Genomic DNA, 26,178 nt, shown 5'->3' with positions numbered 1-26,178 from the left:
AAGATAATCTGTGTTAAGCATTTTACACAAATATTATATACAAACATTAAAATTACAAAAGGCTTCCATTTTTGTGGCATTTATAAGTAGAAATCAATATTTTTATTTCTGGAATGAATATATTATTTTTAATTTTCTCAGTTACACTCCTATTTAAGTTGTAAGAACTTACCAGTACTATCTAAAATTAAGTATATTGGGTTTTTCTGGAACCAATTATTGTAATTGTTACTGTGTATATATAGGTATGTGTACACACACACATCCTATTTCTTCATTATGCATGAGAGATTACAACTACCAATACATGAATAAGGTTCTTCTGTTAATCAGCAGCAGATGGAATTTTGGTAATCGTCACTTACAGAATTTTTCAGTGTGTGGTGTTACTTTAGATGCAACTTGTTATTTATGCTTATATTGTACAATGGCATAAATTTTGTAAAGTTTCTAAGACTTCTAGTAAAAATGTGTAATCATATAAACATGGTTTTCATTTTATATCTGGTTTACAATTATCAGATATACAGGTATGTTTCTTAACTACTCCCTTTCTAACTGTACATTCTTTTGTCACTTAATTTTGAACCTGTAAACATAATTTAAATAATGGGTCACACTTAAGTTTCTTTTTGCACCATTAAAGATACAAACAGATAAATAAATAGATAAGTACAGACAATTTGTAAGGCTGGTTATGCCTCAGACTGCTTGGTTTTGTCTTTAAATTATCTCTTAGATCTGCCTCCCGACCTTGCCATCATCCTAGTCAAGGCTACCATCATTTTTCACCTAGATTGCTGTAGTGTTTCTTAATTGATCTCCATAGATACTTTAATTTTCCTCTAATTCATTTTCCACAGATAACCAGAATAGTCTTTTAAAAATACTGGTTGTGTCATCCTTTTGTGTAAAATCCTTTGCTGTTTTTTACTGACCTGAGAGTAAACATTAAAATCCTATCATGGCCTTTGAGGTCTTGTGTGATTTAACTCCTACCTTTCTAAGTTTATCTTGTGCCTCTGTCTTTTACACTCTGTGCTTCAGCCACACCAAGCCTGGAACTTGCTGTTCTTCTTTCCTGCTTCAGGGCATTCAGATTTCAGTTAATTATGCCCAGCCGCTTTTTACCAATTCCCTAGCTCTTCATCCAGGTACCATCTACCTGTTCATCAAGTGTTAATCAAATGTCACTTGCTGGGAATTCCCTGATGGTCCAGTGGTTAGGACTCCATGCTTCCACTGCAGAGGGCCCAGGTTCTGTCCCTGGTTGGGGAACTAAGATCTTGCATGCCACGTGGCTCAGCCAAAAAAAAAAACCCCAAAAAACAAACAAAAAAACCAAATGTCACTTGCTTAGTCAAGTATAAGAAAAATGAGACAGGTGTGTGTGAGAGGAGGAGGAATTACACATGCGACATGTTCATTAATTAATGAGGGTACTATTATTTTACCTTTTCCAATGACCATCTCTTTTAAGCCCCAAGAGATTACTTTCTTGTTCCAGTATTATGAGGTTTACTCTCTATAATAAAGTTTCAAATTTTAGAGAGTTTGTTAGTAGCACTTCTGAGTTCTTTTCTTACTATTCAGTTTGCAAAATGAATAAGTCAGACAGCAATCTGTTGCTCTAAAAAGGTGCTATGAAGCATACCAGAGAGGTATACAGACTGCTTTGAATTTTGTGTTTTTAATGATATCCCCTAAAATCAGTTGTATAGTTTTAATGAATTTTGTTGCCCTTTTTAGATTTTCCCTAGCTTTGTTATGTCTTTCTTGAAGTATAGTAGTCAAAATGTCAGTGTGATATTCCAGTTGAAATCAGTTGAAGTCTTATGTATAATTATTCATAGTTCTTGAAATGATACTTAATATGGAAACCCATAGGTAATTTTCAAACCTAAGTTTTTGCCATTCATTTAGTTTTATATTAAAATGAAAGTATTAAATAATCAGATAGGTAACATAATGCCAGTAGGGGTTTCATGTCTTCTTGTTCCTACACACTGTTGGATGGAGAGTTTAATAAGTAGCATAATGACAAGACCAGGGGCTGAATGGTACTTCCAGAAATATTGAACAATTAGAGTTGATTATGCTTGCATTTTGAACAAAAAATGATTCTAAAAATGTATATATCAATATTAATGATAAAAATATTTCAAAATGTGAAGTAAATCCTCATGAGTGTTCCTCATGAGATGTGGAAACAGCATTTTAATGTCACTATTATATAAGGTAAACCCATTTGTTAACTTAGTATACCATTTTTATTAATTAACACTACTGTTATAGACTACTGTTATATTTGTATCTAAAATTGGATAGAAGCTTGAATCTTATTTGGAAGGTAAGGGAACTAGCTATTATGATTTCTATTGAACACTGTTATATATTTTTAAAATTAATACAGGTATGCCTATTAAAGCCCAGTGATTAAGCATATGGACTAAACTTAGTTGGGGACCAATTTCAGTGGTTATTCTAGTTTTAGAAAATGGATCTTAGGAATTTAAAACCAAAGGATAACTTTAGATGTTACCTAGTTATATTACTGCATCAGGTTGTTTTTCATCTAAAAAATTGTTTAACCTTTTATTCAAGAGAAATCTTATGTGGGAATTCAGTTAGTCGTAAACTAGATAAAAGCTGAACTGCTGGAGGGTGAGGGTTGAGAACATGAGGGAAGAAGACTTGTAAGTCTTCCCTAAGACATGCCCCTCTGGGGACATCATAGAGTGAGAGTTGGAAGGATAATTTAATGTTCTGCCCTTTTTTTATTGGACTGAACAACTGGTTCTTAAACTTCTGTTTTAAAAATTTCCAGCTGATTCTCATTTCTTTTGAGGCTGCTCTTTATGTTACTGATCAGTCATAATTATTAGAAGGGTGTTTCTTATGTAGAAAGAATAGTCTTTAAAACAAATGAAGGGGCTTCCCTGGTGGCGCAGTGGTTGAGAATCTGCCTGCCAATGCAGGGGATACGGGTTTGAGCCCTGGTCTGGGAAGATCCCACATGCCGCGGAGAAACTGGGCCCGTGAGCCACAACTACCGAGCCTGTGCATCTGGAGCCTGTGCTCCGCAACAAGAGAGGCCGTGATAGTGAGAGGCCCGCGCACCACGATGAAGAGTTGCCCCCACTCGCCGCAACTAGAGAAAGCCCTTGCACAGAAACGAAGACCCAACACAGCCAAAATTGAATAAATAAATAAATAATTTCTTTTAAAAACCAAAGGAAAAAAAAGGAAGATGGAATAATTGTATATCCAAATGCAAAAAAACAAAAAACAACAAAAAACTTCATTCATACCTTGCACGATACTTAAGAATTAACTCAAAGCCCTAGATGTAAACTCATAGTCTGAAATATAAAACTGAAAGTTGTAAAACTTCTAGAAGAAAATGTAGGAGAAAATCTTTGTAACTTTGGTTTGGGTAAATATTTTTTAGCTATAACACCAAAGCATAATTTATTTTTTTTTTTTTTTTTTTTTTTTTTTTTTTTTTTTTTTTTTGCGGTACGCGGGCCTCTAACTGTTGTGGCCTCTCCCGTTGCGGAGCACAGGCTCCGGACACGCAGGCTCAGCGGCCATGGCTCACGGGCCCAGCCGCTCCGCGGCATGTGGGATCTTCCCGGACAGGGGCACGAACCTGTGTCCCCTGCATTGGCAGGCGGACTCTCAACCACTGCGCCACCAGGGAAGCCCCATAATTTATTTTTAAAAAAAATTATGAAGTTGGACTTCCTCACAAATAAAATTTTCTTTCAAATTGCTTTGAAAGACATTGTTAAAAGAATGAAAAGACAAGCCATAGATTGGGAGAAAATATTTGCAAAACATGTATCTGATAAAGGAATTGTATCTGAAAATAAATCACCACTTATAACTAAATAATAAGATATTAACTCAAATAAAAATGAGCAGACACTTTACCCAGAAGATACTCAGATGGGAAATAAATGCATGAAAAGATGCTTAACATCATTAGTGATTATGGAATTGCATATTAAAACTACAATGAGCTCCCACTACACACTTATTTGAATGGCTTAAAAAAACTGACCATACCAAATGCTAGCAAGTATGCAGAACTACTAGAACTCTCATAGGAATGCAAAATGGTACAACTATTTTGGAAAATAGTGTGGCAGTTTTTTATAAACATATGCTTACCATATAATCCAGTAGTCTCACTTCTGAATATTTACCGAAGTGAAATGAAATCTATGTTTACACAAAATCCTGCATGTAAATGTTTTTAATAGCTTTATTAATAATTCCAGTAACTGGAAACACTCTTGTCAGTGGATTTCTGCACACTGATTAGGAACAAACATGCTTCTTATTAGCATGCTTATTAGCATGCTTTATGCTAATAAGAAGCCAGACTCCAAGGCTACGTACATACTGTGTGATTTCATTCATTTGACATTTTAGAACAGGCAAAATTCTAGGGACAAAAAACTGATGAGTGGTTTTCAGGATTGGATGTGGGAGGAGGAATTAACTATAAAGGGCATTAGAAAATTTTAGGGAGTGATGGAACTGTTCTATATCTTGATTGTGGTGTTGATTTTTTGTCAAAACCGATATTTTTTGTGATGCATTTGTTAGAAAAAACAGAACTGTACAGTATAAAGGATGGATTTTACTGTTCATCAATTTTTTTTAAAGGGAAAAGGCTTCTTAATTTGGTGCTAAGCTGTTTCTTTATAAATAACGTCCATTGGTTCAAGATCTGCCCTTGGGCTTCTCTGGTGGCACAGTGGTTAAGAATCTGCCTGCCAATGCGGGGTACATGGATTCGATCCCTGGCCTGGGAAGATCCCACATGCCACCAAGCAACTAAGTTTGTGCTCCACAACTACTGAGCCTGCGCTCTAGAGCCCGAGAGCCACAACTACTGAGCCCGCATGCCTAGAGCCTGTGCTCCGCAACAAGAGAAGCCACTGCAGTGACAGGCCTGTGCACCACAATGAAGAGTAGCCCCTGCTCACCACAACCAGAGAAAAGCCTGCACGCAGCAACGAAGACCCAATGCAGCCAAAAATAAAATAAAATAAATAAATTTATTTAAAAAAAAAAGATCTGCCCTAATAATACACGGGGCATGCCATTTTCTACATGATAGCTTTCTGTATATTTGAAAACAGCTCTTTGGTCCTAAATCAGTGGTTCTCAAAGAGTGGTGGGGCGCTGAGGGAGCAAGACCCTTGTAGAAGGTCCACAGAGTCAAACTATTTTCATAATTATTCAAAGACTTTATTTGCCCTTTTCACTGTGTTGACTTTGACACATATGTTACAAAAGCAACTGTGGCAAAACTATTAGCACCTTAGTGTAAATCAAGGCAGTGGCCCTAACTGTGCACCTGTCATTGTATCCTTCACTTCCCTGCATTTGAGGTTTCTTAAAAAAGAAGCTAGTTTCACTTAATGTCTTTGATGAAGCAGTGAAACTTATTAATTTTTAAAAATCTCAATTCTGCATGTACATCTTTTTTATGTTCCATGTAGCAAAACAGAAGTATGCGTAAAACTCTTCGGCATACCGAAGTACCGTTGTATCAAGGAAAAACACTTGGATGGTTGAGTTGCTGTTGCAAACTGAACCTAGTCCTTTTCTTCATGGAACACCTTTTAGGTGAAAAAACAATAACAGACGACAGACACATTATGGTTATTCAGCATTCAGTACGTGGCAGACATCTTTTCAGAAATAAACCTGTCACTTACAGGAAGTGTTGCCCATGATAAACTTCAAGCTTTTGAGTGAAAGTTAGAATTTTTGTAGAACTTGATTCTGCCACTGATCTGAATGAGTTCGACAACTTCCCAGTACTTAAGAACTGTTCTAATGGGATTGGTAGTGATATTAATGAATGTGACTTTTAAAATACTGTGTAATGAAATATGTTAACATTTGGAAGATCTGCATACTTTTGTGAACCAGTATTTTCCGTAACTAACATATGATGGTTATAAAATCATGAATGGGTAAAACTTTCTTTTTCTTCTTCTTTTTTTTTAAAGTAAATTTATTTACTTATTTTGGCTGCATAGGGTCTTCGTTGCTGTGCACGGGCTTTCTCTAGTTATGGCAAGCGGGGGCTACTCTTCGTTGCGGTGTGTGGGCTTCTCATTGCGGTGGCTTCTTATTGCGGAGCACGGGCTCTAGGCACGTGGGCTTCAGCAGTTGTGGCACACGGGCTTCAGTAGCTGTGGCTCGCAGGCTCTAGAACGCAAGCTCAGTAGTTGTGGCGCACGGGCTTAGTCACTCTGTGGCACGTGGGATCTTCCCGGGCCAGGATCGAACCCATGTCCCCTGCATTGGCAGACGGATTCTTAACCACTGCGCCACCAGGGAAGTCCTGGTAAAATTTTCAATTAGAGTGCAAGAACCAACCATGGATTTAATGAGAGAATGAAAATATTAAGGTTATTAAAATATTGCTCCCTCCTCTAATTACATATCTGTGTGGGGATGAGTTCTCTTCATATAAAGTAAGCGAGACAACTTAGCCAACAGTTTGAATGTAAGAACAGAAGTTAGAATTCAGGTGTCTTCTATTAAGCTAGACATTAGAGATTTCAAAAGTGCTACTCTTCTCAAATTTTTAGTTTTTGAAATATATTTTTATAATGTTATTTATAGTAGTATATAATCGGTTTATTATTATTTTAAACTAAGTTTATGTTTAAATTTCTCTCCATTTTAATTTCTTGTATGATAAATATCTATAGGTATATCTCATATAAGCAAAATCTCATTGGGGTCCCAATAATATTTAAGAGTGTAAAGGAGTCTTGAGACCAAAATGTTTGAGAATCATTTTCCTAAGTCTTCTCTTTTCTGGCTTAAATATCCCCAGGGCTTTGGTTCATTTTACATGAGCTTCAGTTAATTCATCATCTTGATTACCTTCCAGTTTGACTGAATCCCTTTTAAAATGTTGTTGCCAGGATTTCTCATGATACTCCAGATGTATGGTGCAGGATATGGTGGGGATTATTACCTCTGTTCTTTTTTTTTTTTTTTTTTTTTTTTGCAGTACGCGGGCCTCTCACTGTTGTGGCCTCTCCGTTGCAGAGCACAGGCTCCGGACGCACAGGCTCAGCGGCCATGGCTCACGGGCCCAGCCGCTCCGCGGTATGTGGGATCTTCCCAGACCGGGGCACGAACCCGCGTCCCCGCATCGGCAGGTGGACTCTCAACCACTGGGCCACCAGGGAAGCCCCACCTCTGTTCTTTTTAATCTTAGCAGTCTAGTAAGGCAACTTAAAACTTAGGTCCTCATACTTCTTCCTTATGTGGATTTCATGGAGAGCTAGAACCTCAGACCCTTTTTTATTTGTCCTGTCATGTTTCATTTCTTTCATCTTAAGTATATACTGCTTATTATTATTTTTAAAAATATTTATTTTTGGCTGTGTCAGGTCTTAGTTGTGGCACACAGGATCTTTCGTTGTGGTGCACGGGCTCAGTAGTTGCGGCATGCGGGCTTAGTTGCCCTGTGGCATTTGGGATCTTAGTTCCCCAACCAGGGATCAAATCCATGTCCCCTGCGTTGAAAGGTGGATTCTCAACCACTGGACCACCAGGGAACTCCCTATAATGCTTATTATTTTAAACTGTTATTAGATTAGCTCTAGGGGCATGTCACCAAGTAAACTTTAATTTTCTTTCTTTTTTTTTTTTTACTGTTATATCTGACAGGCAGAATTTAATATATATATAACATAACAAATATAGGAATTTTTATAGTGTTTTGTGGATGTCGATACCATACAAAGAAAAAAACATTTTATTCTGCGCATCAGTTGTATATTGACAACTTGTATCCTATCCTTTTTTTTAGGAATAGAATGTAGAGGGGTAAAGTCTGCTTAGCATTTTCTAGTGTAAAGAATTCCATTCTGTCATTTTAGAACTATACATAATGTTCACATTGTTAGAAAACAAATCTTCAGAGAATAAAATTGTAGTAATTCCTGGATAACTGCTAATAATGAATTTTATATCAAAGCACATGGTAAATTTTTAATCAGTCATTCTTAATATCTTCTCTCTTGTTTGTTGTGTATAAATTGCTAACTATCCTTTTCATTTATTCTTGCAACTAATAAAATGTTAAATATCAGAAGGGGTGATGACAGTGTCTTAAAATAATCTTGTTGATTTATGTAGAAGCACAGTGTTTAAAAAAAAACTTTTGCGTGGCAACTTCGTGGGTTTCACCATTATTATTTTCAAATATGTGATACTTCCTACAGATAACAAGGAAAGCCAACGAATGGTTGTTTGCTAGGCCCTTGTTTTTTGTGGCAGGAGCTGCTGTGCCTTGGAGGTTGGGTGAAGAATGTCTTTGCCTTTGTGCTTATTAAGAGAGTAACTTTTTTTTCTTTATGCCACCCCACCCCAGTCTCCTTTCAGTACATTTGATGAATACGCAAGTCCAATGAACACATTGTCTTTTTATATTCACTTGTATTATACAAAAGAGAGAAGTTAAATTTTCAGTACTCTTTGAAGAGTTTGAGTAAAGGCTCCCCCACAAAGCAACTAAAGCATAACTTAGACCTTCATAGGTACATTTTTGATTTGCTTTTTAATCATTTGTATTAAGTATTTAAAAAATACTAATTACTGTTTTTCACAATTACCTTATATTAGCTATCAACTGCTATAGTTAATCTTTTAACACACAAAAATAAAAAACTACCCCGATAAAATAAGAATTGATTTCAGTTTATTAATAAAAATAATGTGAAATAAGGCTTAATAGTTTGACATTAGTATATTACTTCCATAAAATTATGTTACATGCCATCTTTCCTTCATTCTTCATTTATTTATTCAGTACATACTTACTGAGCACTTAAGTGTGCCAGGCACTATCCATCAGTGTTTATATTGATACATTCAGTGGTTTGTTTTCATTTAGGTACTTGGTTATTTTATCTAAAAACTATTACGTACCACCTGTTTTAAATCTTATAAAGGTGTTACACTTAGTTACACATGCAATCTCAACATACATGCATGTGAGAAAGGAAACTTTTTTTTTAGCTATCTGTAAATCTCAAATCTGTGGTGAGGGGTGTGAAGGATGGCTACCATTTCGAAACTTTTTTTTTTTTGAAAAATTACATGATAGTACACACTATTAATGTAAAATCCTAATATTTTGGATATTTAAGTAGTCTGTATTAATATCTTTATTTAAAAATTAGGTGTGCACGTAAAATAAATAGTCAGTGTTTTGAATGTTGCCAATTTTTTGTTTCGCCCTTTGACAGTTACTTCCAAATAGCAATAACACAGCAGTTAAAGGTTTGTTACTTGTTGATACTTGCAATAAGTAATTGCTACTTGATTAAGCACATGTTATTAACACATTCAGCCAACAAATATTGCTGTTTTAGAATGTCTGCAAGCAGCAAGTTATTTAATATAAATTTATTGCCACTTTTAATAGGTTTTAAATTTTTCATTGCTTGTATTACTGTAAGAAATTTTAAAAATGAAAGATTTTTGCAAGTCTTTCAAAATAAAACCATATTTGCAGCAACAGTATTTATTTTATGTTACTTTTGCCTCCTACAATACTAAAAGTTTATAGATGAAAACTTTTTATAAGTCTGGAAACTTGAATTAAAATTCGGTCATTAAGAGGTGAACTGCACAAAAAGATAAACCTAAGTTAAAGGCTTATATTTGCTTTGACTGCTTGCTTTTTTTTTTTTTTAAGGGGTCAGTTTTCTTTTGGTGAGATTACTTTCTTTTGGTGTATGGCAGCGCTATCTCTGCTAGATTATTGGAAGGAGAGTAGTGTCTGCGATTGGGGTTATACAGCCTTCTAGCATCTCAAGTGTCTGTTTTGTCTGGACTTTCCTCACGCAGCATTCTTGTGCAAAAATTTCAAGGCTTTAGTCTGGAGTACCGGGTCAAAGGATATGTCTCTTTGAAGGGTAGACAGGAGTTTTTTATGTTTTATTCACTAAGTAGTATTTCATTTTACATCAAAGAATAGCAGCCTTTGAGAACCTTCCATGGTGGCAGTTTAGCATGAAAGTTTTTTTTCTTTAAGACTTGCACTAAATATGGAATAATGTTTTTTACTTTGCAGATGCTTATTTATATTCTTGTATTTAGATGAGACTATTAAAAAGAGAAAAGTGTTGACTAAATGTTAGTTTGCAATATAGTTTTAGGTTTTAAAAACAGCAGTAGTTTTTTTACAATGTACTGCTCTCTGTTGGTTTTACGTTACCCACGAACTACTGAAGAAAATTGGTGAATAGCTTTTAAGATTGTAGCAATACTATTGCTTAAAATTCTAAGGAAGAAGTAATGACTAATGATTTTGGTAGTGTAAATTTTATAGTGAAATGGCCATTCTTTAATTGGCCTTTTTTCAAGTACTGGTGTGTGTGTGTGTGTGTGGAGGGTGGGAGGGCATTGATTTTGGAAAATATAAAAAATTCAAGTAATGAAAAATGTTAAGACTTAGCATAGCTAGAAATAAATGTGTTTCCTTCTGCACTTTTGGTATAGGTTAATCAGTAAATGTATTATGTACCAGTAGCATTAATCCCCATAGTAAATGGTTGCTTACATGTTTAGAAGATTATTAAATTGTATATAATATTCCTGTTACATGACATAATATACCTCAGTATTTGAACTTATATTAAAATAGCTTGTTTTATGTTTATGGGTAAAACATGCTCTTAAATTACTGAATTCTGTTAAATTAATAGAATTAATCGATCATTTAAATAGAAATATTTCTACTCTTATTAATGACATGTCATTAGTTTTAAAACAACTTTGGTTAACTCTTACATTTAACACTGATTAAAACAAGTCAGATCAATTATTATATACAGTTATTTTAAATAAAATTATATTGGTAAATACAGAACGTTGTGTTCTAAAATATACTCCCAATTAAAATAAGTTATTTTTACATACTGTCAAGCTATATAAAAGTTGTACTAACTAAATACAGAGGAAATGAATGTTATAATAGTTTTAATATGCAGACAGGAACCATTTAAACTTAAATAGAGAATGATCTTTCTTTATTAAAATTGTTTAAGGAACAAAAGACCTTTCCTCTGAAGTATTCAACCATCTCTATTATCTGTGATTCTTCAGCAATTAAAGCAGATTTATTTTCCTCTTTGTTCCTACTTGGAATACTTGAACAATGCTGGAGAATTGAACTGACTGGAATGTTTTATCTTTCAAAAGCTTTAAAGTCCTATGTACCAATTAGTAAAATACAGTAAAGGTTTAAACTGTTAATAGCCACAACATCTTTAATGCATAGATCTGTAGTATGCTAGCGCTGTATAACAGTTCTCTATTGTATGTCTCTTTTAAGGAGAGTAACTGTGTCAGTTCTTTTCTTGCTTTGCTACCTGCTGTGTATGGAAATTGTGTATAGTACTTGACACTTGCTTTCAAGAATTTAAAATTCTTGCATGTTATTATGTAGGAGCTTTGGCCCTCAATAAAGTAGAATTGATAATATTTTACTTGTTTGGATTTTACATTAAGATTTTTTTAGCCATTTTTTAGAAATTATACAATTTATATGTGAAAATACATTACCTTTTTAAAAAAATGAATTCAAAGTCATAAGCTGTATATTATCCTCTTGAAAATTGGTTGTCTAATTTTATTTATTTAACTGAATATAAACTAATCATCAAGGTTTATATCAGAGTATGTAGATATATGATGCTTTATTTTATACTGTATTTGAGTGTAGGCAGGATTTTGTTGTTGTTGTTTGTTTCTTTGGTAGTAGAAAGAGAATATTTTGTTTTTAGAGTTATAGCTTTTTTCATTGGCCAGCTTGCCAGATAATTTCAAAAATTAATTCCAAATACCCACATTAAACTTGTTAAAAGCCTCATGTCCATCATCTTATAGTAAGTTCTTAATGAAGGCAGGAGTGAGAAGAAATGAAGAAAATAGGAGTAACATCTTGTAGTGACAATTATTTTTTCTCTTCATATCATGTATCTCCGGGAATAGAATTCGAGCAAAGGAAAGGAAAATGCAGACCTTGGAATTTGAGACTAGCAAACATCGAATCTGTTTCTGTCTTCAGGCTTTCTAATCTTATATGACTTAATCTGTGCTCTGATTTTACTCTTTAGGATGCCACTTGAAAGCTTGCAAATATCATTCATGTTTTACAAGATGAGGAGGCTTAAAATGTAGGGTAGTGATATGGAAGCTTTACTGCTTGCAGTGTACTATGTGTCCACAAAACTCTCTCTTTGTTAGGCATAATTTTCAAGATATGTGTGAATAGGCATTTTGTTCAGTTCCTATTTCATGTTTAATATTTTATTTGTTTCAACTTTGAGTTTATTGCATGTTAGTTAATGAGGGTCTTTTTAAATTTTAATACTTCCAATAAAATAGGTATAAAAAATGATCTTGGCTTTCTCTAAGCAACATATAGGACACAAATATACCAAAATGTTGGGCTGAGAATGCTAATTTAAATTCAAGAATTGAGGATCTGATTAGTGTACTGATTTGCATCTATTACAATGACTACTGAATATGTATTGTTATAATTAAAATCTATCAATTAAAAAGATTTTTAAGCCTAATTCAGTAGTTAGAAATTTGACATCCAAAAAATTAAAATAAGGTTCCTGTTTTAGTAAGCTTTATAATGTATAAAACATTCATACCATGGCTGGTATGGCATGTGCCTGGAGTGTTTGGAGACTAAAATTCCTCTAGGGCTGGGAGTTTTCAACTATGACAGTCTGTAGCTGTTTGTGAAGATCCTTCAAGGGATTTTTTTTTTACTCATCCTTTATTTATAATATAAAATCATATTGTACTTTTTCATTTGTTCATTCAGTTATTTGAGCACCTGCTATGTACCATATTCTAGGCCCTGGGGATATAACAGTAAATAAGGAACAGCATCATTCCCCTTAGAGCTTATATCAATATTTTCATGTGTAAGCATATGCCAACTTTATTTCTAAATGATTAAAATACTTGCATAGATTGATGAATGTTATAGAAAAAAAAAAGCAAGGTGATAGGATAGAGACTACCTGGGGGGTTGGGTAGAATAAGGGTTATTTATAGGGCAATCAAGGAAAGACACTTTGAGAAGACATGAAATATGAACTAAGATTTGAATGATGAGAAGGAGCCAGCCATGTGAGAAGCCAGCGTTAGAGCATACCAGGTAGAGGAAAAGGGTAATGCCTTCAAGTGTTAACTAGCTGGTGGTAGTAGTCAAAGAAGAGAAGGAAAGCTATGTGACATAGTGAGAAATGGGGAGAGTGATAGGAAGTGAGGTCAGAGAGGTAGGAAGGAGCTGGATTAGGTAAGATTTTAGGTCCATGTTAACAAGTATGAATATTATCCTAATTTTAATGGGAAGCCATTATAGGCTTTTTGTTTGTTTGTTTGTTTGCAGTACACGGGCCTCTCACTGTTGTGGCCTCTCCCGTTGTGGAGCACAGGCTCCGGACGCGCAGGCTTAGTGGCCATGGCTCACGGGCCTAGCCGCTCCGCGGCATGTGGGATCTTCCCGGACCGGGGCACGACCCCGTATCCCCTGCATCGGCAGGTGGACTCCCAACCACTGCACCACCAGGGAAGCCCCATTATAGGGTTTTAAGTAGGAAAGTGATTTGATCTGATTTACTGCTAAAAAAAGCTTGAGAATTACTTAGCTATTACAGTTAAAGGTCACTTCAAAGAAGCTTAAAGGAAGTGATTTGTTTGTTGCTATTTTTATTTACTCATATGCCTTTTTTGGACATTCATGAATTTTTTATAGTTTTCACAAAGTTTTCTACAAGCAATTGAGTTTTTTTTTTTTTTTTGCAATACGCGGACCTCTCACTGTTGTGGCCTCTCCCATCGTGGAGCACAGGCTCCGGACGCGCAGGTTCAGCGGCCACGGCTCACGGGCCCAGCCGCTCCACGGGATGTGGGATCTTCCCTGACCGGGGCACAAACCTGTGTCCCCTGCATCGGCAGGCGGACTCTCAACCACTGCGCCACCAGGGAAGCCCAGCAATTGAGTTTTTAACAACTACTTTTTAAAAAGGACCACAGTTTTTGTCTGTGCATTTTAGATTTTACATATGGTATAACAATTCACTGATTTGTCTATTAAAGAATCTTCTGAATTTGAAATTGCTTTTTTATAAAGGTCGTATTGTGACCTGGAGTAATAAATTCATCTTCTTCCTCTAATTTTCCACTCTCCATGGCCCTCCTACACTGACTCCCCTCCACCCCCACCCCCAAAAGGGGCGGGGAAATAGTGGAGATTTGTCATCAGGGTGAAGAAAGATAAATTGTCTGAGCTGCTGTCCACTAGATTAGGTGCTGACAAAGCCCCAGATATGTTTGTATTACCCACTGTTTATATGGCTTTTTCCGTCTGTCTCTGTGACTCTCTGTTCTTCTTTTGCTGACTATGTAGCTGATAGTCATCTGTCTCTCTCTTTCTGGCTGCTTGTGTTTCCTCCTACCCCCGTACTGTCCCCACCTTTCAATGGCTATTTCTTTCTCCTCCTCTGCACTTTCTACCTCTGTCTCTGTCTGGCTTTGACTCTCTGGCCAATTCTTTGGTTATCATTATTCTTTTCTTTTTTTTCACTCTTATGTGTCTCTTCTGTTCCCCTTGTTGTTCTTCCTCTCTTGCTCTTCTTTCTCCACACTTATGTGCCTTTTGCCCTTTTTCTTCTTTGTTTCTTTTTTTCCTCTCCTTCTTCCAAAATGATGGAAGAGCTACATCAGATATAGAGAGGAGAGACAGAGATGACTCTACCCTCTAACTGCATTTTTCTTTCACTGTCTTATTTCCCCCTTTGGTAATAATACAGGACTTTTGAAGACATTTACTAACTGTAAGAAGAAATACCATGACTTGTACATTATATTACTTGAAATTTTCAATCTAGTGAGAAACTTGGGATACTAGAAAGACCATGGACTTATTATAGACATAGCATTAGATCTTTTTTTTTTTTTTTCGCGGTACGCGGGGCTCTCACTGTTGTGGCCTCTCCCATCGTGGAGCACAGGCTCCAGATGCGCAGGCTCAGCGGCCGTGGCTCACGGGCCCAGCTGCTCCGCGGCATGTGGGATCCTCCCGGACTGGGGCACGAACCGATGTCCCCTGCATCGGCAGGCGGACTCTCAACCACTGCGCCACTAGGGAAGCCCAGCATTAGATCTTTAAATCCCTTCTTTTAGCCGTGTGACCTTGAGCATGTTATTTAAACTCTGTGAGTGTCCTCATAAAGTGAAAACACTTAGAGGTATTTTTTTTGTTTTAATTAATTAATTAATTTTTAAATTTTTGGCTGCCTTGGGTCTTCGTTGCTGCTCACGGGCTTTCTTTAGTTGTGGTGAGAGGGGGTTTCTCTTCGTTGCGGTGCACAGGCTTCTCATTGCGGTGACTTCTCTTGTTGTGGAGCATGGACTCTAGGCACGCGGGCTTCAGTAGTTGTGGCTCACAGGCTCTAGAGCGCAGACTTAGTAGTTGTGGTGCATGGGCTTAGCTGCTGCGTGGCATGTGGTGTCTTCCCGGACCAGGGCTCGAACCTGTGTCCCCTGCATTGGCAGGCAGATTCTTAACCACCGCACCACCAGGCAAGTCCTTAGAGTTGTTTCGAAAGTTAATTGAGAATACCTACATTAAACAGTAGGAGAAGACAACATCTTGTTTATTTCATCATTCAGTAAAAGTCCCCCCCCCTTTTTTTTCCTGTTTGGAGTTATTAGTCTGAAAAGAAAAGCAAACTGAAATTATAACCCTTATCCTTAATTGAATCTGAATTAACTGAGGAGACTACTGTTCTAAGTCAATTTGCTATTCAGGTATTGAGTTCTTGGGGATCTTGGAGCAAAATATTGGTCTCGATTACAGTGGTCTTATATTAGTGAAGTGTGTTCATTTGTGTATGTCAATGTATGTCGAGTTGGTATTTAATGATTTTTGTCATATAACTTGCCTTTTCTTACAGCCTATGGCATTTTACTAAATCATCTGTGATATTACTATTTTTCTTTACATAGTTTCTGCCGATCAGTTGTGTAGATGTATTGCTGTATGATTATCATTCCCATGAGAAATTTCTTTAGTCATTTATAACCTATTTTTAACGGTGCGAATTTTAAACTGTATTACTCCAAAGGAGTTTTTGAAGGCATTATTCATGGTATTAAACTTCATATTTGGTCATTAAACTGTATGTAATTAAAATTTTTTTTACTGATTTTAATAAACATGTACATTGTAGAAACATTAACTTGGAAATATTAACATAAAAAAATTAAAAGCGCCTTTAATGTCATAGTCTTGGTGAATTTACTTCTTTTCTTTTTTTTTTTTAATGAGGAGTTAGGGGCTCTGGTTTAATTCTGTTCTGCTCTGTTGTTCCTCCAACACCTGTATTTTATTAGGTATAGTTTGTTCTCTTGTATGCTTTTTTTTTAGATGTTGGGGGTAGGAGTTTATTAATTTATTTTATTTATTTTTGCTGTGTTGGGTCTTCGTTTCTGTGGGAGGGCTTTCTCTAGTTGTGGCAAGCGGGGGCCACTCTTCATCACAGTGTGCAGGCCTCTCACTATCGCAGCCTCTCGTTGCGGAGCACAGGCTCCAGACGCGCAGGCTCAGTAGTTGTGGCTCACGGGCCTAGTCGCTCCGCGGCATGTGGGATCCTCCCAGACCAGGGCTCGAACCCGTGTCCCCTGCATCAGCAGGCAGATTCTCAACCATTGCGCCACCAGGGAAGCCCGAATTTACTTCTTTTTTATATGAATATTTAAACACAGCAACAGCCAACATACTTATATAAAACACAGATTATGCTTTACAGTTTGATGTCCTGTTTTTTTTCACTTTATTTGCATTATGTTGTGAATATCTTTGTCTTTAAAATTATTCAAAAGAATGATTGTAAATGGATATATAATCTCCCATTATATGGCTATACCTAATAACTTCTCTTGTTATACTGCAGGTTGTTTACAATTTTTTGCAATTATACACAATATTAGAATGAATATCTCTATTCCTAAGTCTAATCTTTTTTTTTTTTTTTTTAGAAGATGTTGGGGGTAGGAGTTTATTAATTTATTTATTTTAATTTTGCTGTGTTGGGTCTTCGTTTCTGTGCAAGGGCTTTCTCTAGTTGTGGCAAGCGGGGGCCACTCTTCATCGCAGTGCGCGGGCCTCTCACTATCGTGGCCTCTCTTGTTGCAGAGCACAGGCTCCAGACGCGCAGGCTCAGTAGTTGTAACTCATGGGCCTAGTTGCTCCGCGGCATGTGGGATCCTCCCAGCCCAGGGCCCGAACCCGTGTCCCCTGCATTAGCAGGCAGACTCTCAACCACTGCACCACCAGGGAAGCCCCTTAAGTCTAAGCTTTGATAACATCTTTATTTTAGGATTGATTCTTTGAAGTGGGATTACTAAATCAAAGGACTTATTTAGTATTAAGATTTTAAATATTTTTGATACCTAAAGATAATTAATAACCTTCTTGAGAGGTTTTTACTAATTAACTATATATAATTTTAGAGATATGGCTCTTCATGGGCTATATTTTTTTCTAGTATACATTATCCAGTTCTATAGATGCCTTTCCAACTCTGACACATGGGGTTTAACAAGTTCTGTACAATAGATAAATACTATATACATCTAAGAATTAGAAAACAATAAAAACACATAGTACTTAAATGATGTACCATTGAATTAGAAAGTACTTCAAAGCTTAATACATCCTGAGGATCAGCATTATGAACTTAGCTATCACCGTACTATCAATTTGTGGGTGTGCAGGTTGATAAATTTATATCATAAATAAATGTAAAATATTAGGCCACTGCATAGCAATTAGTATTACTGCTATTCTATTTTTTATAATGCATTGTAACAGGGTTTGTTATATAAAGAATGTATCTGAGAACTATCCTCCAGATCTTATGTGTCAGTCTATATTTTCTTATTACAAAGCCTTCCAGAACAATGCAAGGTGATCATCCATTAATATATCTACAGTATTATCTTCATCATTTATTTGGTGAACTACATTATTTTTGATTTCTAATTTAACTTTATTGTAGTCAATAACACACTCTTTACGATTTCAATTATGAAATTTTTTTAGACTTTTTATTTTTACGGCTCAGAATATGGTCTTTTCTGATTAATGTTTCACGTACATTTGGAAAGAATGTGTATTTTTTTAGTTTTACGGTTTGGTGATCTATAAATTTCAGTTAAGTTTAGGTTGGTTAATAGCATTGTTCAAGTTTTCTTTATCCTTACTGATATTTTTGTCTTTGTCTTCTGTCAGTTACTGAGAGAGAAGTGTTAACATCTCAAAATATAATTTGTTTCTTCTGTTAGTTGGATCACTTTTTTGCTTCAGTGATTTTGAAGCTCTCCTATTAGGTACATAAACATTGAAGATTGTTATGTATTCTTGATGAAATGATGTTTTTATCCTTATGTAACATCCCTCTTTATCCTGGCGCTAATCCTTGTTCTGAAGTCTACTCTGATGACATTAATATAGCTGCTTCCATTTTCTTATTCTTAGTTTTGCATGGTGCATCTTATTCCACCTTTTTACTTTTAACCTATTTGTGAGCTTATATTTAAAGTTTGTTTTTTTAATTTATTTTTTTCTTTTTTTAATTTAAAAAAAAAAAAAAATATATATATATATATATATATATCCCCGTATCTCCTCCCTCTTGCGTCTCCCTCCCATCCTCCCTATCCCACCCCTCTAGGTGGACACAAAGCACCGAGCTGATCTCCCTGTGCCATGTGGCTGCTTCCCACTAGCTATCTATTTTACATTTGGTAGTGTATATATGTCCATGCCACTCTCACTTCGTCCCAGCTTACCCTTCCCATGCCCCGTGTCGTCCAGTCCGTTCTCTACATCTGCGTCTTTATTCCTGTCCTGCCCCTAGGTTCTTCAGAACCTTTTTTTTTTTCAGATTCCATATATATATATGTTAGCATACGGTATTTGTTTTTCTCTTTCTGACTTACTTCACTCTGTATGACAGACAGACTCTAGGTCCATCCACCTCACTACATATAACTCAATTTCATTTCTTTTTATGGCTGAGTAATATTCCATTGTATATATGTGCCATATCTTCTTTATCCATTCATCTGTCGATGGACACTTAGGTTGCTTCCATGTCCTGGCTATTGTACATAGAGCTGCAATGAACATTGTGGTACATGCCTCTTTTTGAATTATATTTTTCTCAGGGTATATGGGATTGCTGGGTCATATGGTAGTTCTATTTTTAGTTTCTTAAGGAAGCTCCATACTGTTTTCCCTAGTGGTTGTATCAGTTTACATTCCTACCAACAGTGCAAGAGGCTTCCCTTTTTTCCACACCCTCTCTAGCATTTCTTGTTTGTAGATTTTTTGATCATGGCCATTCTGACCAGTGTGAGGTGATACCTCATTGTAGTTTTGATTTGCACTTCTCTAATGATTAGTGATGTTGAGCATCCTTTCATGTGTTTGTTGGCAATCTGTGTATCTTCTTTGGAGAAATGTCTATTTAGGTCTTCTGCCCAGTTTTGGATTGGGTTGTTTGTTTTTTGATATTGAGCTGCTTGAGTTGCTTGTAAATTTTGGAGATTAATCCTTTGTCAGTTGTTTCATTTGCAAATACTTTCTCCCATTGTGAGGGTTGTCTTTTCGTCTTGTTTATGTTTTCCTTTGCTGTGCAAAAGCTTTTGTTTCATTAGGTCCCATTTGTTTATTTTTGTTTTATTTTCATTGCTCTAGGAGGTGGGTCCAAAAGGATCTTGCTGTGATTTATGTCAAAGAGTGTTCTGCCTGTGTTTTCCTCTAAGAGTTTTGTAGTGTCTGGCGTTACATTTAGGTCTTTAATCCAAGGTAAAGCTAAAGTTTGTACCTTGCACATATTTATGAGTTGAAAAAATGTGCCATTTTGCATTTTCATCTACTCATTTAAAGTATTTTATACTTAAAGAAATATCTGAACTCTTTGCACTACATGATGTCAGTAGTGCCTTTATTTCAGGCTTGATGATACATAGGTATGATTGTAAAATCATGAAATGGGTAAAGGAGGGGGAAGCCCCCAAACTGCTATGGGGACATTTTATAATCTCTATGCTGCACCCACTTACTCTTCTGTGGTGTTTTGTTTATTGGTTTTGAATAATTTCAGCTTCTATATATTATGTGTATATATTTTTGTAAAATCTATTTTGGGAAAAAACATGTACAATGTGTCTTTCTCTTTTTTTTTTTTTTTTGCGGTACGCGGGCCTCTCACTGTTGTGGCCTCTCCCGTTGTGGAGCACAGGCTCCGGACGCGCAGGTTCAGCGGCCATGGCTAACGGGACCAGCCGCTCCGTGGCATGCAGGATCTTCCCGGACCGGGGCACGAACCCGTGTCCCCTGCATCGGCAGGTGGACTCTCAACCACTGCGCCACCAGGGAAGCCCTGTCTTTCTCTTTTTTTAAAAAATTAATTTATTTATGTTTTGGCTGCGTTGGGTCTTTGTTGCTGTGCGCAGGCTATCTCTAGTTGCGGTGAGCGGGGGCTACTCTTTGTTGTGGTGTGTGGGCTTCTCATTGTGGTGGCTTCTCTTTGTTGCGGAGCACAGGCTCTAGGCACGCGGGCTGCAGTAGTTGTGGCATGTGGTCTCAGTAGTTGTGGCTCACGGGCTCTAGAGTGCAGGCTCAGTAGTTGTGGCACACGGGCTTAGTTGCTCCGCGGCATGTGGGATCTTCCCGGACCAGGGCTCAACCCCGTGTCCCCTGCATTGGCAGGCAGATTCGTAACCACTGCGCCACCAGGGAAGTCCCTACAATGTGTCTTTCTTTTCAGATTTTTACCTTTATGAAAAAGAAAACACTTTAAATGTCCATCACGACCTAATGGACTAGGCCAGAAATAGCATCATGTGGCTTTGCAGCTCTTTGTTCTTTGTGTTTTCATTTTACTTGTTTATCAGATATAAATAAATGGGAGAATTTTCTCCAGATTGTTCAGATTGTTTTTCTTCCTTCTCCAGCAGATATCCCCAGCAGTCAGTTAATTAGATAATAAGCCACTATAAAACACCTAAATTAACCAATCTACAATCTTTACAGGTTTTTTTTACTGTGTTTTTAGATGAATGTACAGTGAGAAATTCAACATTAATAATTTTAGATTTTCTTATCACAAAAAATAAAATGAAGGACCTCAACCACAAGAAGTTTATCAAGCAGTCTGAATATAAAAAGTAATAAATAAATGTATCTTCCATGAGACATGTATAAAAAGAACTTCTATAATTGTATAAATTCCTTTGATGTATTTTCCTCTCAAGATTATCAACTGTGTGTTTGACAAGTGAAAAATAAATCTGTAATCAGTTGAAATTTGGGTTTATAAACATGTTATAATAGGCACTGTTCCACAAACACAGTATGTAAAGCAGTATTAAAATCTGAGGAAACAAGTGTTCTGTATCTACTTTAATAAATGGTTATTCTTTTTTGCCAGTGTAAAAAAAAAAAAAAAGCTCTTGCTTTTATTTCATCTAGTTTGACAATCTCTGCCTTTTAATTCCCATTTGATTTCTTTTCTCCTCCTGCCTACCTTTCTCATCTTCATTTTGGATTGAGTACATTTTTGGAAACCCATTTTATATTCTCTGTTGATGTTTTAGCTGTATCTCTTTTTTTTTTAAGTGGTTGCTTTAGGGAATACAACATGCATTCTTAACTTTGTACAGTCTCCCATGAACTAATAATATATCACTTTACATGTAACATAAGAATCTTGAATCAGTGCTTCCATCTGTCTCTCTAGTCCTTTGTGTTAATGTTGACATAGATTTCACTTCCACATATTTTATAAACCTCATAGTAAATTATTAATATTGCTTTAGATAATCAGTTATCTTTTAAAGAAATTAAAGAAACAAGAAGAAAAATATTTTATATTTACTTAAAATTTTACCATTTCTGGTATTCTTCATTCCTCTTTATAGATACAGATTTCCATCTGGTGTCTCTTTCCTTCAGCCTGAAGAACTTCATTTAACATTGTTTGTAGTGCAGATCTATTGGGACAAAAACTCTTAGCTTTTGTTTATCTGGAAATGCCTTTATTTTGCCTCTGCTTTTGAAATACTTTGTCTTAGCTCAGGCTACCATAACAAAATACCATAGACTGAATGGATTAAACAGCAGAAATTAATTTTCTCATAATTCTGGAGGCTAGATGTCCAAGATCGAGGTGTCTGCGTGGTTGGTTTCTGGTTAGGACTGTCTCCCTGGCTTGTAGATGGCTGCCTTCTCACTGAATCTTCACATGGCAGGGAAGAGAGAGAAAGAGGATTCACCCTGGTGTCTCTTCTTATAAAGGCACTAATCCCATCATAAGGACCCCACATCATGACCCATCTAACCCTAATTACCTCCCAAAGGCCTTGTCTCCAAATACCATGATATTTGGGGTTAACGGTTCAGTGTATGAATTGAAGGGCAGGGGGACGCTGAATGTTATGGACATTCAGTCCATAACAACCTTTTCATTGGATATAGAATTCTAGATTGATGGTTTTTATTTTAGCACTTTAAAGATGTCATTCCATTTTCTTAAAAAAAAAAAATTGTAGTAAATATACCTAACACAAAATTCACAATTTTAACCACTTTTAAGTGTACAGTTCAGTGGCATTAAGCACATTCACAGTATTGTGCAACCATCACCATTTTCCATTTCCAGAACGTTTTCATGACCCCAAACAGAAACTCCGAACCCGTTAAACAATAACTCCCCATTACCTCCTCCTCCCAGTCCCTGGTAACCTTTATTATACCTTCTGTCTCTATGAATTTGCCAAATCATGTATGATATAAGCAGAATCGTACAATATTTGTCCTTTTGTGACTGGATTATTTCATTTAGCATAATGTTTTCAAGGTTCATCCATGTTGTAGCATGTGTCAGAATTTCATTCCTTATTAAGGTTATGTTGTATATATGTGCCATATTTTGTTTATCCATTCATCCACTGATGGACATTTGGGTTGTTTCCACCTTTGCATGTTGTGAATAATGCTGCTATATACCTGGATGTACAAATATCTGTTGTAGTCCCTGCTTTCAGTTCTTTTGGGTGTATACGTGGAAGTGGAATTGTTTGGATTATATGGTAATTCTATGTTTAACATTTTGAAGAACTACCATACTGTTTTCCACAGTGGCTGTACCATTTTCACATTCCCACCAGCAATACACAAGGGTTCCAATTTCTCTACATCCCCACCAGCACTTACTTTCCATGTTTTAGATAATAGCTGTCCTAATGGATGTGAAATGGTATCTCATTGTGGTTTTGATTTGCATTTTCTTAATGACTAGTGATATTGAGCATTTTTTTATGCATTCATTGGCCATTTGCATATCTTCTTTGGAGAAATGTCTGTTCAAGTACTTTGCACATTTTCTTGTTGAGTTGTAGGAGTTCTTTATATAGTCTGGATATTAATCCTTTATCAGATATATGTCCTTTGGTGCCCAAAACTTAGGAGTTTTATAGTTTTAAGCTTTTACATTTAGGTCTTTGGTCCATTCTGAGCTAACTTTTGTATATGGTATAAAGTAAAGGATCCAATTTTATTCTTTGGCATTTGGGTATGCAGCTTTTCCAGCACCATTTGTTGGTGCTTTCCCCATTGAAATGGTCTTGGCACGTTTCCCCCCACCTTATTTTTTTTACTACAATAAATCCAGTTACTATCTGTTACCATACAGTTATAGTAGTATTATTGAGTATATTCTGTATGGTGTACATTACATCCCCCTGACTTATTTATTTTTTATCTGGAAGTTTGTACCTCTTAATCCCCTTCACCTATTTTGTCCACCTTCCAACCACTCCTCCCTCTGGTAACCACCAGTTTACTTCCTGTATCTATGAGTCTGTTTTTGTTTTGTTTTTTAGATTCTGCATATAAATGAAATCATATAATATTTGTCTCTGTCTGACTTATTTCACTTAGCATAATACCCTCTAGGTCCATCCATGTTGTTGCAAATGGCAAGATTTCATTCTTTTTTAGGGCCAAGTAATATCCCATTGTATTTATACATACATCTTCTTTATCCTTTCATCTATCAGTAGATGCTTAGGTTGTTTTTATATCTTGGGTATTGTAAATAATGCTGCAGCGAACATAGGGGTGCATATATCTTTTAAATTGGAATTATTTTCTTTGTTTCATTTTCATATTGTTCATTGTTAGTGTATAGAAACACAACTGATATTTGTTGTGTGTTGATTTTTTTTTTTATCCTGCCACTTTGCTGACTTGTTCATTAGCTCTAGCAGGTTTTGTGATTGTGTGTAGAATCCTACAAATCTGTGAACAAAGATAATTTTACTTCTTTCTTTCCAATTTGGATGCCTTAAATTTATTTTTCTTGCCTAATTGTTCCTCTTCTGAACTCTGCCTCACAAATGTTAGTAGCCCTGAACTCTAATCCCTACCTTCCCTGATCAGTGAGACTCCACGTTGTTTTGCTTGGGCTCCATCATGGTCTGGAATGTGCCTCCAGGCATAAAGCTGGGACATTTGTAGGACTACAACATGAATTTTCCTTCTTTCAGAGATGACAGTATGATGCTGCTTATTATCTAGTTGTCTAATATCTGAAAAAAGTTGCTTAACTTTCCCAGTTTTATGGTTTTACATGGCAACAGTGGTAGTCTGGTATGTGTTGCTCCATCATGGATCCCAGTGAAAATCCATATACTACACTGTGACAATCTTTTACAATAATGGCTTTAATGAATCTTTAATTTTTTAAACCAACCTTTAACAATTTGCTCTGTTATTGATGCTCTCAGTTCTTTCTATAAAACATCCTTACCAATACACTACATACTATGGCTTAATTTAGGTTTCATTTTAGTATACTACCAGACTTCAGCTCTCAGTAATGAGTCATGTTTACCAAGACTCAGCTGTGCTTGTTTCCACACCTTTCTATGCCAGTTTTACTTGCCATTGTAATTACATAATTTAATTGGATACTACAGTCTGAATGTTGCTATATGGGGGACAAAGAGTTCTTTATATGACAGTCTTTTGAATACTTTGAAAAGACAATAAAGGTGAATTTCTAACACAATCTTTGTCAAATTAGGTGGAGGTGAAACAATTATATTAAAGGTTGTGATGTAAAAGCAAATCTAGACAGATTTTGGACTCATGTTTCACAAGTGTCTTTGTATTCTCACTTTGCATTTAAAAAACCAAAACTATAAATTGTAGATATGCAGTTTCTTGGTAGTTTATGGAAGAAACAACACTTGGAATTCTTACCACTGGACTCAAAGGAAAGGTACTGGCCCTATATCAGAAGATTATTGAAAGAATGTACATGTATGCTTTTTAAGTTATAATACAGTGTTTAAAGTGTGACTGTGTATGCGTGCATGTGTGTATTTACTTAATGATCCTCTATTTTCACTAATATTTTCAGTTAACTGAACAACTATCAGTTCCTAAGTCAGAAAGGAGACTTCTATTGCATAGCTTAACTTCTATTCTTATGCTAAATTAACGAGGGATTGTCTTATACATTTTGTGTCTCCTTGAAATCTAGTTTGACTTTCACAGCATTGCCTCTTGAGTATTGCTTTATTAAGCTAGAAACATTCAGCTTTAGATTCATTATTTTCAGCTTCCTTTCCAGATTTAACTAATTTCATTTATTGCTTAAACCATCACTTGATTTCCAGATGTTTATTTACCTTCTTTTCCTTTGCCCTGATGTATATTCAACAGTTATTTCGTATTTAGTTCTCTGCTGTTGTGGCTTTTGTTCTCATAATTCTTAATTTATGTTGTGTGTATGTCAACTTTTTAATTTATTACCAGGGTATGAGGAAGACTATTTGATTAAGAAATAACAGATTGGATCTTTTAAAAATATAATATGCTATATAAGTTCCAAGTGTTTTGTGTCCAAAATTTTTTTCCCTTTATTTCAGCTTCTGAAAAAGCTATTATGTGACCTAATATAGCTACATGAGTTAGTGATTTAAAAATCAAAAAAATTCTGGAACATT

At 35.9% G+C, this 26,178-nt stretch overlaps 1 protein-coding gene across 1 annotated transcript in view; it reads left to right on the top strand.

Annotated features, from left to right (window-relative positions):
* The window catches only part of NDUFS4 (NADH:ubiquinone oxidoreductase subunit S4), a 119,602-nt gene that overhangs the window by 44,218 nt on the left and 49,206 nt on the right, over nt 1–26,178 (top strand). The window lies entirely within an intron of this gene.

This window comes from Hyperoodon ampullatus (assembly GCF_949752795.1).
Source record: "Hyperoodon ampullatus genome assembly, chromosome: 4".
In the NCBI taxonomy this organism is placed as follows: domain Eukaryota; kingdom Metazoa; phylum Chordata; class Mammalia; order Artiodactyla; family Ziphiidae; genus Hyperoodon; species Hyperoodon ampullatus.
The sequence above is the reverse complement of the archived record's forward strand: the minus strand, read 5'-3'. Positions and strand labels throughout refer to the sequence as shown.